Genomic DNA, 20487 nt, shown 5'->3' on the forward strand with positions numbered 1-20487 from the left:
AATCCCTTAGATCTACTTCATATGGTATCAGACTAAGCCAATTAAATGGTTACATTTTTAGCAGATGTGAATTATGTACAGAGGAGGGCATACATACTCCACTTGCTAAATATAACAAAAACCCTTTAAAAACATGATGGGCAGGGGGCAGCTGGGTAGCTCAGTGGATTGAGAGTCAGACCTAGAGATGGGAGGTCCTAGGTTCAAATCCGGCCTCAGACATTTCCCAGCTGTGTGACCCTGGGCAAGTCATTTGACCCCCATTGCCCATCCTTACCACTCTTCCAGCTAGGAGCCAATACACAGAAGTTAAGGGTTTAAAAAAACCATAAACAAACAAATAAATAAATAAACATGATGGGGACTGGATCTGTGATTTCTTTCATTTAGGGAACTGCCAGATGAGAAGTCTCTCTCCGAGCAAGTCAGCACTTCTCTGTACCTGAAAGACTTAGCTACCTGGAACACCCAGAAAATAAAGAACTTGCCCAGGGTCAGACATCCAGGAGGTATGATAGAGGTGAAACTTGAACCTAGGTCTTCCAAGCCAGACTACTCCACAGTTTCCCCTCATATACGGCATGGTCACTTGAAATTAATATCAGGCATAATCCAAAAGTATTTTTGTTTTTTCCTAAAAATGGAATAGGAAGATTATAAAGAAAAATATTTAAAGAAATCAATTCCTCCCAACCCCAAATCATCTTAAGGGTAAAAAAAAAAAATTTTTTTAGCTACTCTACCAGGCAAAGTCATGAAAAAGCAACTTTAGATTTTAATTTGTGGAAATAAATGGAAAAATTGGCAACTTCTTTAAGTTTATGACCAGAACAAAATGAGCTGTATCATCAATTGCCGTTAATGCACATTCTGTTCTGCCTCTTTATCCAAGGGTCTGTACATAAGAGTCAGAAGAAATGCTTACTGTTTGTTGAGAATGTCAAGAGACTATTAAGCTTTCTGGACTTTTTAAAAGGGTGAAATATTTTTCCTTTAAGAGCAATTAAAATACAGCATATCAGAAGAATTTACATTCACCTCTATTGTATTTTACTTGAGTAAGGAAAAGATTTAAATGACCTGGAAGATAGTAGTAGAAGATCTGGTTTCATCCTTTCTGCCTGTGAAACAGTATACTTTTCCCAGAGAGGGAGAGCTACAAATCAATATTACAGGAGAGGTGGGCTTTAAAATACTGTTGTTGTATCAGTTATACTTGTGCTCTTTATAATCTAAATCCTGTGAAATGCTGACCAGTGAGAAAGTAAGAACAAGAGCAGGAAAGGATTTATGACTTGGAAAATAGTAGGGAATATTGGAGAGAGAGCAATTGCATTTTCAACCCCCTAGTAGCTGATAGTGAAATACAAACTAGAAGTGTCCCTCTCCAGTGGGGGAAAAAACAAAACAAAACAACCCTACAGTTTTTTTCAGAATATCCTCGTTTCAAATCTCTTCTGCTTTGAAATTAGGTCAGAGCTCACCTGCATCTTTGAACTTTACAAAATCATGCCCCAGTCCCAAAGACTGAATTGAGATGCCTGGATGCCCTCCATAGAATCAATGTCAAGATGAATGTAGGTTCTTCTTTCCCTCCATGTTTGAAATCAGTTCTCTTTGTTTTAGGGAAGTAAGGCTCATTCTCGGTTTCTCCTTTCATCTCTACTCAGGCAAATAAATCTTCAGACTTAAAAAATACTTTTGATGCCGAGATTTCAAGCGCCTTTTTTATTTTGGTTGGGACATTTTCTTGTTGAAAACACGTTAATATCCAATAATATCCAGGGCTTATTATACAATATTTCACTTAACACTTAACCTCTTACTGTCCCCCGCCCTCACCCTATCCCAACCCAATTTTTCTTCAAATTCCTTCTATCGACTCCTGGATGCTAGGCAGTCCATCCTTAATCCATTGTAGGGATTCGCTCCCTGACAGGACGCTGGAGGCTCCTTTTTAAAAAGGGCGAAGACTCCTCCTTGTACTTCGGAGGCAGTGAAAACCCCAAGCGTCCCTATCTACGACTCCCATTCAGGCCGAGGTCTTCTTCCCTGGGGCTCCACTGTTCCCTCGCCTCTTTAGAGATCCGAACGGAAGAGATCTCCATGGGGAGAGGGATGGAGGGCGAGGACTCCATTTTGGGGGAGCCCCAGGCGGGGCCCAGGAATATGTCCGGGAGAGCTTCCCCATCGCTGACCATCAATCTTCCCCCGCCCCCGGTCCCCGAGCCCAGGATCCTCTTGACCCGGACCGCCACCTAACACCCTGAGGTCGTCGTGACAAGGTGGTCCCATCCATCATCTGTGATTGAGTTATCCAGACCAAGTCCCTTTGCGCTACCCCTTAGCGGAGTAAGATATTGGATCGAGACCAAAGGTCATCGTAACTATGTCACGACAAGCCTGCGGACATGAGGTTTGAGGCTGAACGGAGGGGAAAATTTGAGGAAAACCGGGGTGTCTTCTAGGACTCGCCCCTTCCCCCACTCCCAGAGCCCCGCTTCCCTTCACGGGACCGGCGGGTAGACGCAGCTTACGGCTGGAACTACAAGCCCCAGAATGCTTTTGCGCACGCGCACTGCTATTGTGATGCTCCTTTCCCGGTAACTCGCCCTCTCAGGCAAACCTGAAGATAGCGGCATTTCTCCGGTGGGGGGCGGAGACCCTCTTTGCCCAACTTCCCTCCCCCTCGGTGATAGGCAATGGGATCAGCCAACCGACGTGACGGACTCGGAACGCGGCCTCCAATCAGCGGCTGCGGTGGAGAAGGTGGGCGTTCGCCCTGGCAGGGCAGGTGGGCTAGGCTGTGCCGGGTTGCGAAGGGGGAGAATAACGTCGGGTCGGGTCAGCGGGCGCTGCAGTAGTCGCCGCAGCGGCGATGGGAGCGGTGGGGACGCGGTGGCGGCGGCGGCGGCAGGAGGAGGAGCAGAGGCTGGAGCAAGAGCAGCGGCTGGGGGCAGCCAGCAGCAGCAACAGCCGCCGCCGTCGCCAGTAGACTCAAACGGTACCCTAGGGGGGACAGCCTGATCGGCCGGGCGGCCCGCGAACCCACGCACGGGTCCCGCCGCAGTCGGGCGGCGGGGGATGGGCAGGCGGCGGCGGTGCCTCCTCCCGAGGGCTGATCCCGGCCGGCCCCGGCCCTGAACCGGGCCCGACCCCATTGCCTGGAGTTCCTGCGTCCGCCACGGCCCAGGTAGGACACGCCCCCCGAGCCCCCGGAATAGTGGCCCAGGAACCCCCTGGCCCGGTCCCCTTACTCCCCATTCCCCATTCCGGGATTGCGCCGGGAGATGGGGGGAGGACGGAGCCGGCCATCCTCTGCCAGACCCTTTTCTTCTCTGTCCCAACTTGCCCTCGGGGCGGCTGTCAGACCTTTAACTCCCGTAGCCCCTTGGAGATGGTCCTGGTCTAGCCTTCCTCCCACCCAGGGCTTCCCAGAGCGCAGAGCACCGCGCATCTTCGCCCCGTTTCTCCGGGCATGTCTGCGTGTGAATGTGACCCACATCCTTCTTGCACTTCTTTTGCCACCGGTGCCAGGACGGTAACCACTAGATGCACGTGTCACATTATTTTTAAAAACCAAACAATAACAACTACAAAACCCCCCACACCATCACTACTTGGAAGCGTGAGCTTCTGGCACACCAAAGAGTTGTATGGGTTGTTGGCTTTCTTGGGAGTGCCTTGGACGCGTCTCTGTGGTGCTCAGGGTACCAAAGGCTCGCCGAGGGACTTTCCCGCATTTGTTGGGACCGGGGGTGGTGGTGGAGGAGTTGGTTTGGACTAGCACTGTTGGAGTGTTGTGAGAGGAGGGGCAAAAGGAGGCTTTTAAAGAAAGTGTGTCAGAAATCGGAAGGATATAATTCTTGTGTTTTGCTTTGAGTAGAGGTTGGTAGGTGACAGCCACCTTGGAGTTAACTCCTCCCACTTCTGGACGTGGAGTCGTAGTGATTGAAATTTCTTCTCGTTTGAATGTTATATATGTGTATACTTTTAATGAGAGAGGCTTCCTCAAATTTTGCATAAAGATACTTTGGACTTGGATTTAGACAAGCTCTGGATTTGAATTCCACTCCTAAGACTTAATAGTGCGTGGCAGTGGGAAAGTCACTTACATTTTCTGAACCTCACTGTCCTCATTTATAAAATGAAAATGGTAATACCTGTAGTAGGGCTTGGTTGTGGGAAGGAACAAATGAGAGGAAGCACTTTGGACCAGTTCTTCCCCTGGGGTCAAGCAGAATGATAATTCCTTTTCCATGTGTTGGACCTTTAAATACTTGAAGAGTATTTCTTCCTCCTCTACCCCCAAGTATTTTGCCTTTTTTTTTCAGGCAAAATATCCCCAGTTCAACATATAGCATAAATTTAAGTTCTAGTCATCATCCTGGTTGTTCTCTCCTGCACAGTCTCTAGCTTATCAGTGTTCACCCTAAAATGTGGTTCTTAAGAGTGGAACAGGACTCCAGAAGCAGTTTAAGGGGCGTGAAGTGGTACAATGACTATGATCTCCCTAATCCTGGTTTCTGTACCGCTCTTAATGCAAACTAACAATAAAAATACAGTCTAATTAGTTTTCTGGACTACTTTTTCATATTGCTGTCTCTTCTTTGATCTACCTTAAAACTACTGCCTTGTCATGCTTCCTCCTAACTCCATTACCATCTTTCCACTGGCACAGGCTTGCAATTTGGGAATTATCCTGAACACTCTTCAGTTCCTCATTCTCATTCATGTCCATTTCCTATCAGTTTCCAAATCTTGTCTCTACATTTCCATATTCGTCTGTCTCTTTCTTTCTATCCATATGGTGGTCATCCTAATTCAAACCCTCCTCACCTTTTCTTATATGGTGGTTCGAACCTACTGATTAGTCTTCCTGCTTTCAGTTTCCTTCTTATCTTATCTTTCCTGCATGTAGTTGGCAAAATAATTTTCCAAATCCCGTGTCTTAGTGGACAATAATCTTTAATGGCTCCTTACTGCCCACAATAAGCTATGAACTCTTCAGCTTGGTATTTAAAGCTTTGAACAGTCTGGCTCCAGCCTACCTTTTCTAAATTTACTTTCCTTCCTCATGTACCCTCTAGTAAGATTGTTCTACTGAGTAGTCTCCAAACTTGGCCTTCCAACTCCCATCTTAGCTTATTGCATGTCTGGAATGCACCTACTCTGTATCCACCACATAGAATTCTTAATCTCAAATCATTGAAACGGGCAGTGTCTATCTCCTTTGAGAAACTTCTGATTTCCTTAGTAGTTAGTGCTCTCAGTTTCCTCATCTGATATTTTATTAGTTGCTAACACTCCATTTTCAAATTATCTTGCACTCGTATGTATATCTATTATGTTCTTTTTGAGAATATACATTCTTTGAGAACAAGAACTGTATCTTCAATGCTCAGCCCAAGTACTTCACATAGTGTATAATAAATTGTTGCATTTAATGTCAAGCTCTTTGTAGATCTTACCTTAAAGTGCCATAGAAATGTGAGCTGTTATTATTGAGAATATATATACACATTAAGGCTTGGTGGCTCCATATACAGTCTTACAGGTTTGGTTAAGAGCCATTAGTGGGAATTGCCTTGATATCTGAATATTGATCTGTCTGAGTAGGTCACAGCAGATATGAGTGTGTAATTTCATTTTGCCAAAATGCAGTAGAGAAAGGGACATTTATTTATATTGCTATCAGAATACTAGTATAAGATGGAAAAAAATTGAAGAATGCAATCTGCTTTAATGTAGCAAGGAAATTGAATGTGATTATATGTTAAATTCTCCCATTTTTATTGAGGAGCAATAAGGACAAAGATTATGTGGGTAAAACAACTTCAAAGTGCCTGAAGTGTAGAAAAAGTTCATACTGATGATTGTGTGTGTAGTTTGGGAAGTCATGATATGAAACATTCTGACTATACAACAATCATAAAAATTGAATCCTTGTAACAATTGTACCTTGTAACAATGATATAATTTTATCAAGAGAATAGAAAGGGACTGATGAAGCAAGTTACAAGGGAAGTTTCTTCTCTTCCATTTCTCTTATGTAGTAATAGAGATATAAAAGAAATTCTATTTTTTTATTTGAGAGCTACAGTAAAAATTTAAATCTATAGGGGGCAGCTGGGTAGCTCAGTGGATTGAGAGCCAGGCCTAGAGACGGGAGGTCCTAGGTTCAAATCCGGCCTCAGCCACTTCCCAGCTGTGTGACCCTGGGCAAGTCACTTGACCCCCATTGCCTACCCTTACCAATCTTCCACCTATAAAGTCAATACACAGAAGTTAAGGGTTTAAAATACAAAAAAAAATACAAAAAAAAATACAAAAAAAAAATTTTAAATCTATAGCTTCAGCATCTTAGGAATAATACTGAATTAAAATGGTCATTGATTATATACAAAGGGAAGTAGAGAATATGATGAATCATATGCTGTTTATTATCTTACTATGCCATTTAAAATACAATTCGGTTTTTAAATGAATAAATCCTACACCACATATGATTTAAGGGTTTTATACCTTATAAGCTTCAATAAGATATTGATTTTCATGGTACTTTATCAACTTGTAAGATGCCAAAGGGAATTTGCTTTGTCATTTTTCTTAATATTGATATAAATTGTATGTGTTCTTAGATACCTTTTAAATATAACATTGAGGGTAATTTTGATTATATTGAATGGATGTGATAAGGCAGTACTGCATTCACCTATGAGTCGCTCATACTCAAGAATGTCAAGTGACAGAAATATAAAAGAATTAGTTTTATATGGTTGGCTTTCAAAGTTGCAATACTATTTTATGGTTGGAGGAAGTTAAACTTTTAAACAGGATAATTTATTTATTGGCCTCTTTTCAGCTTCAGAAAACAAAAATTAATGGAAAATATTTAATGATAGATATTGAAAAATTTTGTGTTTTAAATGCTCATTTAAAACTGATTAAGCACTGATTATTAAAACTTTAAGCATGTTTAGTAATTCATGAAATTCTACTATAGTTCTCCATTTCTTTCTCAAATATCTTTACCATATTTCCCAGAGGAATATCTTTTCTAGAAATAGGGAATGATATGTTTCTCAAAAATTTTAACGTAAAGTTCAGTATGAATTGATTTATGTACTCATTTGGTTCTTTGGTTAAATGTTCCTATGCCAAGGATTTCATTAAGCTTACTTAATTGGAAAGGGTTGAAAAACATTTTAAATATTTATATGTTACTTAGGATTGAAAAATTTAAAACTTTGTTTTGGGACCTCATGCCATATATTTTATCTAGCTTCTCTAATACATTGTTAATGGTTAGTAAGTAATTGTGGTAAGATTTTTTCCCCCTCAAGTGAAGGAATTTTATTTGTTTTAAAGATCCTAATCATGCTCAGTTAAATATCATATTTAAGTATATAATGAACATAAAGTTTCACCAAAAAGTTATTCTAACAATAATTTTTAAACACAGATTCATGATACTTTATGCTCTATTAATAAGCTGCTTCTGGCCTCATTAGAACGAGGTGACCTTAGGATACAGGCACAAAATGCAGATTAGAAATATAACTACAGTATATAGAAATTTATCTATTGAGTATATAGCCTTGAGAGTCATTTGTATGGTGTAGGAGTAACTGAAGCCCTTGGAGTAAAGAAAATGAGATTGCTAATGAGAGAAGAGAGAAAGAAGAGAGGGCAGGAAAAGACTAGTGTTTGACCCTGGGCAGGTCACTTGACTACTCTTACCACTCTTCTGCCTTAAAATTGATACATAATATTGATTATAAGAGTTAAAAAGTTAAAAAGATTATAAGAGTTTTAAAAAAAAGAGAGCTCTAAATACCTGTATTCAGGAGGTGGGAGGAAGAAGAAAATTAGTACAATACTAGCTCTAAGGAGTCAAGAAGAAGCAATCAAACCATATAGGAAGAGAACTAGGAGAGATTAGTGTCACCAAAGCCCAGGGAGAAGAGAATGTTAAAAGAAAGATGGAGTAGTTAACAGGATGAAATGCTACAGGGAAGTCAAGGAAAGTGGTCTCTTTCTCAGCATTTTGGTGATCTCCATAGGGACTGTGGGTTCAGTTATCTGGATGACCATTGAATCTACACATTCGGCCTTCATTTCCCAATCTCAAGCTCCAATATCACAGTACCAATTTACTCACCACACATTTATTAAGTGTTCATTATATTCTAAGCACAATATTAAGTATACAAAAAGTGGAAAAACACTCTGATTTCAAAGAGCTCACATTTTAATGGAGAAGACAACATGTAAATAATTGTGTACATACTAGATATATACAGAACATATAAAAGGTAACTTTAGAGAAAAGTAGCTTGGGGTGGAGTTGAGGGAAATCAGGAAGAGCCCCAAGCAGAAGGTAGGATTTGAATCTTTTTTTTTTTTAAACCCTTGTACTTCGGTGTATTGTCTCATAGGTGGAAGATTGGTAAGGGTGGGCAATGGGGGTCAAGTGACTTGCCCAGGGTCACACAGCTGGGAAGTGGCTGAGGCCGGGTTTGAACCTAGGACCTCCTGTCTCTAGGCCTGACTCTCACTCCACTGAGCTACCCAGCTGCCCCCTATTTGAATCTTGAAGGAAACCAAGTAAGTTCAGAGGTGGAGGTGAAGGAGGGAGAATATACTAGGCATAGCAAATAACCAAAACGGAAGAATAGAACTGAAAGATGGAGTAGAATGTTCAAGGAAGAACAAGTAGGCCAATGTAGCTGAAGCATAGGTGGCATGGAGGGAGAACAGTGTAAGAATATTGGACAGGTAGGAAGGAAGCAAGTTATGAAGAGGTTTGAGTAGAGGACTTTATGTTTTGACCCCAGAGATAATATTAATCTTATTGAACTTATTGAGTAAGAGGCGAGTAATATGGTCAGATGTCCACCTGAAAAAATCACCTTGGTTGCTATGTGGAGGATAGACTGGAGTATGAAGAGACCATTTAGGAGGCCATTTAGGACTAGGCCCCCTACTCCAGGTAGTAATGTTGAATGACTAAATTTGGGTATTAGCTGTGTGTGTATGGAGAGAAGGGAAATACTTCTATATGAAAGAGATGTGAAGGTAGAAATAAGGTGCTGGCAACCAGTTGGTAAATGGAGAGGGTGAAAGATGGTAGTGCCCTTGATAATAGGTAATAGGAAAGCTGGGAAGAAAGGAGAATTTAGGAAGGAAGATAGTTGAATCCTGTTTTTGACATGCTGAGTTTGTGATCTAGTTCATGATGTTCTGTGGCTCAGGAGAGAGACTAGGGCTGGACACATAGATGAGGGGATTATGGAATTATCATTATAGAGATACTAGATGATCCCATGTGAGCTACTGAGATCAGGCCAAATAGTATGAAGTAAAAAGAGAAAAAAGTCCAAGAGGGAGCTTTAGCAGATACTGCTGGTTAGTAGAAATGACTTGAATTTAAGTTTAGTAAAGGAGACTGCAGACTAGGCAGACAGTGGAGAAATATAAGAGAACAATGTCAAGAAGAAGAGTGTGTCTAGAAGATGTTTTTCAACATTATCGAAGGTTACAAAGAAATCAAGAAGCATAAGGAATGAGAAAAGATCATTAGATTTGGTCATTAAGGATTTGTTGGTAACTGAAGAGAGAGCAGTTTAGTTCAGTGATGAGATTGGAAGCCAGATTGTGTCTCTACCCAGGTGTTCCACAAATCATGTTCTTCAAAATGTAGAATAAAATATACTGTTTGGATATGTGTGGCCAATGTGGTAATTTATTTTACTAGATTATGCATATTTGTTATGAAAGTTTTTTTTTCAATTGTTCAGTTGGGGAGTGGGAGAATAAGAAAATAAATGCTTATAAAAATAAAAGATGGGGGAAAAACTATCATGTCCTACATGGAATCCATTATTTTATTCCCTTCCCCTAAATTCACCTTATTTTCTAAATTCCTACTTTAAAAAATAAAGAGGGCAGCTGGGTAGCTCAGTGGAGTGAGAGTCAGGCCTAGAGACAGGAGGTCCTAGGTTCAAACCCGGCCTCAGCCACTTCCCAGCTGTGTGACCCTGGGCAAGTCACTTGACCCCCATTGCCCACCCTTACCACTCTTCCACCTATGAGACAATACACCGAAGTATAAGGGTTTAAAAAATAAATAAAAATAAAGAGATAACCTCTCCTAGAAATTCTCTCTGGGTTTCCCTGGTTCTCTTCCTACTTCTCTGGGCTATTCTCTTAGGCTCCTTTGCTGGCTCATCATCCATATGTTGCCTTTTTAATTGTGAGTTGTCCTCCAAGGCTCTGTCTTTGCCTCTCTTTTCTTTTTGACTCCATGCTCTCTTGGGATCTCATTAGCTCTCTTGGGTCCAATTATTGCCTCTATACAGATGATTTGCAAAATCTACTCATCTTTTGAGTCACTCATGTTCTGAAATATAGAATCATCCTCAACTCTTCATTTTCCCTCCTGTCCCCAATCCACTTAGTTGCTAGTTTTTATTGATTTTACATCTGCATCATCTATAGCATCCTTTTCTTTTTCTCTACTTGTAAACCACAACCCTATTTCAGTTCATCATCTTTTGTCTAGATTTTTCTAGTAATAATATTCAATTTCTTTTTTAGTCCATTTGCCAAAATGAGATTCCTTAAGTGCAGGAATGATCATGTTAACTGCCCAGCTCATATATAACTCTGCATTGGCTCCTTATTGCATCTATGATCAAATGTAAATTTCTATGGCATTCAGAAGCCATTCACAATCTGATTTCAACTAATCTTTCCTTGCTGATTTGACATTATTCCTCCCTCATACATTCTATAGTCTTATACTCATTGAGAAAACTTCATGAAGTTGACAGTTAAGAGAGTTTTGCTCATCTTAGAAAGAGCAGTATAAACTGAGAGATGAGGTTGGAAGCCAGACCACAAAAGGCTGAGAAATGAGTGAGTTGTAAACTTGGCCCTAGTCAGAGCATATCTGGAGACCATTCTGGGTACCACATTTTAGAAGGAACTCTCTTTAGAAAGCTCAGGCTTTCATTGAATGTGTAGTTGGTATCCAATTCTACCTAAATCAGGATAAGTTTCATGGGGAAGATGAATTTTTTAAGTGATAAAATATTTAATTAGAACAGAAATTAATAAAGCAGTGAAAATAATAGCCACATTCTTGAATAAGTGAATGATTATAGTGGTCTGCCATTTTTCTTTCTCTTTTTTAAACCCTTATCTTTTGTCTTAGAATCAATATTAAGTATCGGTTCTGGGTCAGAAGAGTTGTAAAGGCTAGGCAATTAAGGTTGTGACTTGCCCAAGGTCAACAGGGCAAGGAAGTATCCGAAGCCAGATTTGAACCTAGGATCTCCCATCCACTGAGCTACCTAGCTGTCCCTTTCATTTTCTCTTCAAGGTAGTTTTGGACCCAGGATCTTTCAGACTTCTTATTCTGATCATGTAGTTATGGGCTTAGTCTTTCTCTGTGCTATTGGATGCCCAGGGTGAAGATTTCAAGGCCTGTTTTGTGTCTAGGTCCTAGACTCTAGGAGGACCTGTTTCCTCTATTGCCATTCCTGAGCATCTGGTTTGCAACTACTTTCTCCCTGAACCCAGATACACATATAAGTCTTGGCTTGGTTTGCCCCAGGCACTATTCTCTCTAGTTCCCATTTCTCAGCTTTCTTCAGCTAAGACTCTCATGTCTTTGTGCTGCTCTTATAAGGTCACACTTTGGTATTGACCTCTAGTCTTCCTCAGTCCTCTTGAGGGAAAACATTTCTCTGTTTCTTTGTCTCTGTCAATAATTTCTCCCTCCCCATCTCTACTTTTTTGATACCCTCCCCACTCCCACCCCCCTTAAGTCATGGCCAGGTAGTCAAGCAGAGACTCAGATATCAGGTAGGTCTTTAAGGCCCAATTAGGCAAGGGTTCAAAGACCTTCAGGTGAGGGCTTGAGGCAGGAGCATTGGGAAAGCAGAACACTGAAATGAGCTTTGCTGGCATCTGGCATAGATTCTTTAAACTGTATTTTATATTTACTGCTAGGTGTAACCAGTTCTGAGTCTACATTTGTATAATTGTTGGGAAAGGTAGAGATAGGTAGACAATTTGAATATCTTCATGTCTTTTTAAAAAGAAATTTTTTTTTCAATTAACAATCATTCATTTTCTTTCCCTCCTATCTTCCCACCCCTGGGGGGAAAAAAAAAAGAAAACCAAAAACCTTGTAACAATTATGCATAGTTAAGGAAACAAATTCCCATATCAATCTTCATATAGAAAATGCCTCATCTCTGTATTTAATTCATCACCACACTGTCAGAAGGTGGGTAGCATTCTTCATTCTTGGTCCAACCTGTTGACGCCATCATTTCTCATAGTGCAATAGCATTTTATTAGATTCATCTTCATACATTACCCATTTGAAGGGTACTTCCTTAGTTTCTAGTACTTTGCTACCACAAAAAGTGAATTGCTAATTACAAGAGAGTCTTTTTTCTCTCTTTGGTCTCTTTGGGTGAAGGCCTAGTAGGGGTCCATTGCTGAGTCAAAGGATATGCACAATTAAGTAATTTTTGGTACATAGATCCAAATTTCTTTCCAGAAATGACTGGACCAATTCACAGATCTACCAGTAGTTCCCTATTGTGCCCATTTTCCCAAAATCCTTCCAACAATTGCCATTTTCCTTTTTTTTTTTTTGGTCAATTTTGCTAATTTGATAAGTATGAAGTAGAGCTGTAGTTATTTTAATTTACACTTATTTAATTATTCATGATTTGGAGCATTTTCATAAGTTTATAGATAGCTCAAATTTCTCCCTTTGATATATATGATTTTTATAAATATTTTCTATTGTCATTTTTGTCAGTTGAGCATATAAGTATTTTATCTTTACTGTTTCTATAATTTCTCTTTCTACATTATTTATTCCCAAAAAAGTGTTCCCCCAAAAGTGACATTTTCCTTTGATTCATCAAACCAAGACTAATCCTTTATATATCATTTCTGCAACATCTTTCAATGGTAGAGTCTGAACAGTATTTTAATTGCAGATTGGCAACTCTGATCCTTTTGATTCAATTTAATGCCCCAGTGATACATAGAACGAACCATCCTAATTTGTAAGCAAACAGAAGAATTTCTCATATTAATTGTGTACTCCTATCTGAATGGGAAGGTGTTGGGAGGAGCAAATAAGAAAAAAAGCACAATATTTGTTTCATTCTGTTAATTTCATATTGTATAAGCAAAGCATCTAAGGGAAAGTTTATTTGCTGGTTATGCTTTTCTGCAGGCTATATCTTTCTTAGTTCTTTCCCCCTGAACTTCACCTTTTTTTGAGGCTTAATCCAAAGAGTTGTGTTTTTCTTTCAAATTCTTCCCCTCCCCCTAACTAACAAGCATTTATTTTCTGACCCCGCCCCAACCCCCTATCTCTCCTCTGGGGGGTGGGGGGAGGAGCCTTTTAACAAATTTGCATGGTGAAGCAAAACAAATGCCTGTTTTGGGGGGAATAGTTTTCTTAATGTGACTTGTTAACAGGATCAAAAGAGACAAAAAAATGTTGTACCTTCCAGAACAGGATAAAAGAGTTTGAGGATTGTACTCTTTGAACTCATTTTTAATGGAGGACAGTGCAGAGCTATGGCATTTCTGATCTCTAACCTTAGAGTTAGCCTAGGATCCCTATAATGCTTTTTAAAATATATCTTAAACATTTTCCAAAGAGGTCAGAACTCCCAATAGTTTGAGAAGGTCCCAATTGTAGCAGAGGTTTCTTTGTCTCCTCTGAAACCCCAGGAAGATAGAAGTAAAAGTAGTGACTCCATAAAATGTTCTTTTCCAAAAATATTGTTACATTGTGGATTATCAGTCCTTACGTCTTAAACCTGCCAGTGATTTGTTTCAACCTGTTCTTGTCATTTTTCTGAGTAATTAGAAATAATTGCAGGATATAAATGATAACTAGGGAGGTTTTTTTTAAGTATAATCTATACTAGATAACAGTGTTCAAATCAAAATCTTTAAGAAGGCATTTTTCACAGAAGTTGTCTTTAGTTGCTACTTTCAACTGTTTTGAAATTTTCCTTATCATACTTAAATGTTGGTCCATTTGGTTAATGTTGGCTCAATATTGTTGAGTTGGAAGGTGTATTAGTCTAAAATTTAAAGGAAAAGAGACATAGCCACAGTTATCTCTAAGCTAACTATTGATTTTATTGACAGTTTACAAAACATGGGTGGAACATTTACTCTCACAAAAAAAACTTATGAAGATGCATGCTTCTTTCTGAGTGTCATATTTGGAATCATTCTTGGTCTGGTTCTGGGTACTGAAGCTATATGTGTAACTACAATTCAGGCATATGACTATATCCAGATATAAATGATAACTAGGGAGGTTTTTTTTAAGTATAATCTATACTAGATAACAGTGTTCAAATCAAAATCTTTAAGAAGGCATTTTTCACAGAAGTTGTCTTTATAATTATTTCTATAGATTTGAGTTAAGGGTAGAGGCTGTGACCCAAGGAGTTTTATCTCAAGGTAACCTCTCCCTCCTAAACCCCACAAAAAAAGCTGGATTCTTTTACTCACTGAACAAAATATTCCAATCATGAATAGATGAGATGAGAAAAAAACCCAAAGGGTTGCCATGATACTTTCAGGATTAAGATCTATTAGTCATCCTAGTATGTTTTTTTAATCTACATGTTCTTATTTCTCTATTGGTGTTATCAATCTGCATCAGAGAGAATTCTCACATCTTGATCACAGATTTATTCAAGTCCTCATCCAAATATTTTAGATATATCGTTCCTCTTAACCAAGTATTGAAATAAATTTAATTCTATTTGCATTATGTTTCTATTTTCTCTTATCTCAAAGCATTTTATAATCCTCTTATGTACCTGCCATATTTAAAGCGAAACTACATTTATCCATAGTTTTATTATTTACCATTATTAGATTAGATTATAAATGTATGAATTCTGGTAATCTTATTTTTCATTCATCCACCCAGCCCACTAAAGTGCATCGCATAGGATAACTGCTTAACAAATGTTTCTGAATGAGCCAAAATTAAAGGAAGGAAGAAAACAAGCATTTATTAAGCACTTATGTGTCAGACATTGTGATAAGTGCCTAGGAATATTATCTCATTTGATCCTCACAACTTCTCTAGGAGGTAGGAACTATTTATTATCTTCATTTTTCAGTGGAGGAAACTAGAGCAAACAGAAGTTAAGTAACTTGCCCAGGATTATAGAATTAATAAGTGTCTGAGGTTGGATTTGAACTCAGGTCTTCCTGATTCCTAGCCAGCAGCTAGGTGATGTAATGGTTAGAATGCCAGTTCTGAAGTCAGGAAGATTCATCTTCATGAATTCAAATCTAGCCTCACTAGCTTGTGACTCTGGGCACTGAATTCTGCTTACCTCAGTTTCCTCATCTGTAAAATGGAGAAGGAAATGCCAAACCAGTTCAGTATCTTTGCCAAGAAAACTCCAAAGAGTTGGATGCAACCGTAAAACAACTGAACAATTTCCTAATTTCATCCTGGACTGCTAACCCTTGGTCATCTAACTACCTAACACTTAAAAAAAATAAAAAACAAAAAAACTCTTACCTTATGACTTAGATCTATGGCAGAAGAGTGGCAAGGGCTAGGCAATTGTGGTTAAGTGGTTTACCCAGGGACCCACAGCTGGGAAGAGCCTGAGGAGGGATTTGATTCCAGATCCTCTGTCTCTAGGCCCAACCCTCTATCCTTTGTGCTCCCTAGCTGCTGCTGCCTAACTCTTTTAACTGTCATATATTACAAAGTAATAATTCATATGTATCTAGTGTGCCCATGTGAGTATCTGCCCCATATGAGGTGCAAAGTATTGCTACCATTCCATTTTATTGAAAGAATAGGTGATTTGCCGAAGGCCACACCACCGGTAAATGGCTAGCACTTGGCACTGTTCCTGGGACATAGTGAGCACTTCTTATGGATGAGGCAGAATTTAAACCCTAGGTTTCCTCATTCCAAGCCTAGCACAATAAATGATGTGGGTTGCTCTTCCTAATGCTGGGGCTGTTTTCCTTTTTATCTTTGTATCCCCATTACCCAGCACAGTTTCTGGCACACACAATGTGCTCAATAAATACTTGTCAGTTGATTGATTCTCAGTAGCTAGAATTAAATTACCCTGCCACTTCCATTTCCTAGAAAGAGGTATCGAAGTATGAATAATTATTAAAAAACCTCTTTAAAAAACAGAACAAAACACCTTCTCTTATGTCTTAGAATCAATGCTAAGTATTGGTTCTAAGGCAGACGAGAAATAAGAGCTAGGCAATTGGGGTTAAGTGACTTGCCCAGGGTCACATAGTTAGGAAGTAGCTGAGGTTGCAGGACTTTCCATTTCCAAGCCTCTCTATCCACTGGGCCACCTAGCTGCCCCACTAGATACCCTTTTACACCATAATAAAAATATTGTTATTCACTTTACTTTCACTTCCTTACCCAGACTTTAAAGGGACTTCTAGTATCAAAAAGCATTTAAGTATCTTAGGCACAATTTTAACTGATGGAACCATGGAGCAATTTTATGGTATTTGTCTGAATCTAGACCTGGCTCATTGTTTTACTAAAATTTATAGCCATTGTTACAAGGATTTCCTTTGTGTTTGTATACTCATATTTCAGTAGCTTGAATTAGGCATTTATTTTGTAATTTATAAAGTTTGTCATTATGACTTTGGTATCTATAATGGCTGCCATTCATGTGACCACATTTTTTGTGCATTTTTAGATTACAGATTGCTTATCCTGAAAACTATGTACACAAAAGATCATAATGACTTTGAAAAAGTCTATTTTTGAACATTATATTAATAATAGGAGTTATGGGAACGTTTTAAGTGCCATTCAAGGAGGAGTCATATTTCACAGTTATGCTGTCATTAGAAGTATTTGTATTAGTTCTGTGTCTGAGAATGTACCTTCTATTATGTTTTCTTTACTCTTTAGACAAGTCATATGCCTTTTAGACAGATGATTCTGAGACTACCTATATCATGTAAATACACTGAAATTTAAATGATAGGCAAAGTATATTTTCCATATTTTTCTTTTTAAAAAGTAGAATCTTAATTAAAAACTGTTTTCAAAATTGCTTGTCTGCCTCATCAATAAATGTTTTTTTCCTCCTAAAATTATAGAACTTATCTGATTTTCTAAAGTCAAGGGAAGTATATTCATCATTTTCTTGAAAGGGCATCCCCCCCTTGACCACTATGTTTGTTGATCATACTATATTATTACCCTACATAGGGTTGTTGTGAGGAAAGTGCTAAAAATATTTTCTTAGCCTCATAGCCATATTTGACTCCACTTTCACCTTTTCCTCATCCTATACTTAATCAGTGATTAAGTTTTGTTAGTGTTCTCTTGAATTCTTCCTTTCTGTTTTGTCTGCTGTCACTGCAGGCTAGGATTTTATGCTTGAATAATTCATGTTTGAATTATTGTAGTAGCCTTCTTTCTAGTCTCTCTGTCTTCTCTCTTTCTGCTTCAATATAGCCCTCTTGACACTCACTGCCTCAATTACCATGATGATCAAGGCTCCCCTACTCAAAAACCTTGTTTGTTCCCATGTTGCCTACAGGGTTAAGTACAAACTCAGCATGGTTCTGCAGAAATTGCTCTCAATCTACTCATCCCTTCCCCACCTTTTTTGGTTATTTATATCAATTTAGTCTTTATTTATGAATCTCTGAATGCCACATTACAAAATAGCATGTTTTTATATATAAATATATACATATAATCATAGTGGTTCCAACAATGCCCTACTTATCTGTGCCCACTTATGACTTCCTTCTGTTTTCTTTCATATATTTAAAATTTTTTCATTGAAGCTCTTTCTTAATTTTTTCTTTTCTTTTTTTTGCATCATGTTCACCAACCCCTTTCCTGTAACTCTTCCCCAAATAAAGACCCTTCTTAGTAACAGATGGATATGGTTTATTATATCCATCACCTCTCAGCCAAATGTTGGGGTCCTTTCCATTCTTTTTCTGACCTAGAACTTTTTCCTTATTCATATTTGTGAAAGAGATCTCCTTCCCTGGTCTTCTAATTTGTTTGTGCTATGACCTTTTATAGCTAGGACATGTATTTATTTGGTTCTTATCATGGTATATTGTATAAGATACTAGTCCAAAACTTAATTTCTATGAGACTGCTTTCCAGTTTTCCTAGCAGTTTTGGTTTAATCAAGTGAATCCATATCCTAGTTTTTGGAGACTTTGGGTTTGTTGAAAATTCTGATATTACATTTAGTTGTTCCAGAGTCTCCTATGCTTAATATCTTACACTGATCAAATTTTTATTTTTTAACCAGAACCAAATAATTCTGATGATTTTTGCTTTATAGCATAGTTCAAAATCTGGTATTTCTTGGTTCCTTTTTTCATGAGTTTTTTTCCTAGTTCAATATGGCACTGAAGCTGTAAATTAATTTAGGTAGTATTGTCATTTTTATTATATTGCCATGGTCCAATTTTGTTATAAAGATATTTTATTTTGCCAAATACATTGTAATAGCAAATTTCCACTTAAGTTTTCCTAAGTTACATGATCCATATTGTCTCCCTTTCTCCCCTTCTTCCCCTTTCTTGGAGTTAGCAAGCAATTCTGGATTATACATGTATTATCATGCAAAACATCAAAACTGAAGATATTAGTCATTTCTATTAAATATCTAGGATTCTCCATGTTATGTGTAAAAATGACAATTTTGTTTCCATTTTCTTTATGTTTATTCTCTCAGCTTCTTTTTCTTTTTTTACTGCTCTAGCTAACATTTCTGGAACTATATGAACTAACAGTTGTGACAATGGACATATTATTTTATCTCTAATCTTATTGGAAAGACTGCTAACATTTCTTCTTTCTAGGTAATGCTAGATCTTTTTTTTTTCTTAATGGTTACTGTTTACCTTTTTTAAGGAGCAATTCATTTATTCCTATCATTTATAATAGATGCAGCTAGGTGGTACAGTTTGTAGAGTGCTGGGTCAGAGTCATGAACAATGAGTTCAAATGCTGCCTCAGATCCTTACTAGCTATGTGACTATACACAATTCATTTAACTAGTCTGCCTCAGTTTCTTCAACTATACCTTGGGGATCACACTAGCATCTACATTACAGGGTTGTTGTGAGGTTCAACTGAGTTGAGTGTTTGATGTACAAACACATTAAACTCAACAGAGAAATAGGCCTCTGCTCCAGTTATTTATCTGCTCAATAAATATATAATTCATGTTCCTGGCTTTGCTCCTTCATTCATCTTATTGGAATATATGTCTTTACCTATTTCTTTTGACAGTACCCTCCCTCTCTATGTTTCCCCGGAATTTAAACATTAAAGAGTTCTGGATTTGGGATCAAAAGACATGGGTTTTAATCTTGATTTTGCTATAAAGTTACCTTGTAACCATGAGCAAATCATAGTCTAAGCCCTAATTTCCTCACCTGTAAAAGATCAATTTTGTGTTGCTTAGCTACTCTGAACTTAGATTCAACATAAGTCTAGAGGCTTATAGTCTGTATTTGTTCTTATACTTCAATTCAGAATGTTTACTGTAGGCCAGCAATGTGCTAGCTGGGGGTACAAACACAAAACGAAACAGGACCCCAGTCTCAAGGAGCTTAGTCTGTTGGTTCTTCTTGAAGGCTTCCTAGCTTGGTCTAGGAAGGACCTGATAGTTCTGCACATTCCTGGAGAGCCTTCTAGAGCCAGGGGTATTTCCAGTCTACAGTGGTGCATAAAACTTCAATGGAATAGACAGCTCATCAGTATGGAAATATGAGCTGTTGTTAGCCCAGTCTTCCAGGCTCTAGTCCAGAATTCTCTAGGGCTTCTTTCTTAACCTCCTGCTGTGCCCCCAGGCAGTTGCTGGGCCTTGCTGAAAGTTCCTTATATTTCTTGGAACTTTCTTTTCCACTGCCGCTTGCCAGAACCCTACTCCAAAAATGAGCTATTTAAAGTTTTTGAGCTGGGGATTCCATAATCAAATTTTAATTTTCTTTTGAAAGAGTAATCTGGTAAAATGTCACTTGTCAGGGACACCTTGCCTTCCCTGCTGCCTCCTTTGTTGTCACACTTCCTTTTTCCGCACTGGCTGCTTGACGCTTTCTTTTATTCTTGCTACTTTTTTTTTTTTAATTTAACATTTATTAATATTCATTTTTAACATGGTTACATGATTCATGCTCCCCTTTCCCCTTCAACCCCCCCCCCCGCGCCCCCCCCACCCTTGGCCGATGCGCGTTTCCACTAGTTTTGTCATGTGTCCTTGAACAAGACCAATTTCCAAATTGTTGGTAGTTGCATTGGTGTGGTAGTTTCGAGTCTACACCCTCAGTCATGTCCACCCTGACCCATGCGTTCAAGCAGTTGTTTTTCTTATATGTTTCCTCTTCTGCAGTCCTTCCTCTGAATGTGGG

General features: G+C 38.7%; 1 protein-coding gene across 1 annotated transcript in view; it reads left to right on the forward strand.

Moving 5' to 3' along the window:
- The first annotated feature begins 3111 nt into the window (after window positions 1–3111).
- The window catches only part of TTBK2 (tau tubulin kinase 2), a 269754-nt gene continuing 252378 nt past the window's right edge, over window positions 3112–20487 (forward strand). The window contains exon 1 of the mRNA XM_044665098.1: window positions 3112–3193. The gene's annotated coding sequence lies outside the window, so the exon portion shown is untranslated. The remainder of the gene's footprint in view (window positions 3194–20487) is intronic.

The sequence above is a fragment of the Gracilinanus agilis genome, chromosome 2 (assembly GCF_016433145.1).
Source record: "Gracilinanus agilis isolate LMUSP501 chromosome 2, AgileGrace, whole genome shotgun sequence".
Lineage (NCBI taxonomy): Eukaryota > Metazoa > Chordata > Mammalia > Didelphimorphia > Didelphidae > Gracilinanus > Gracilinanus agilis.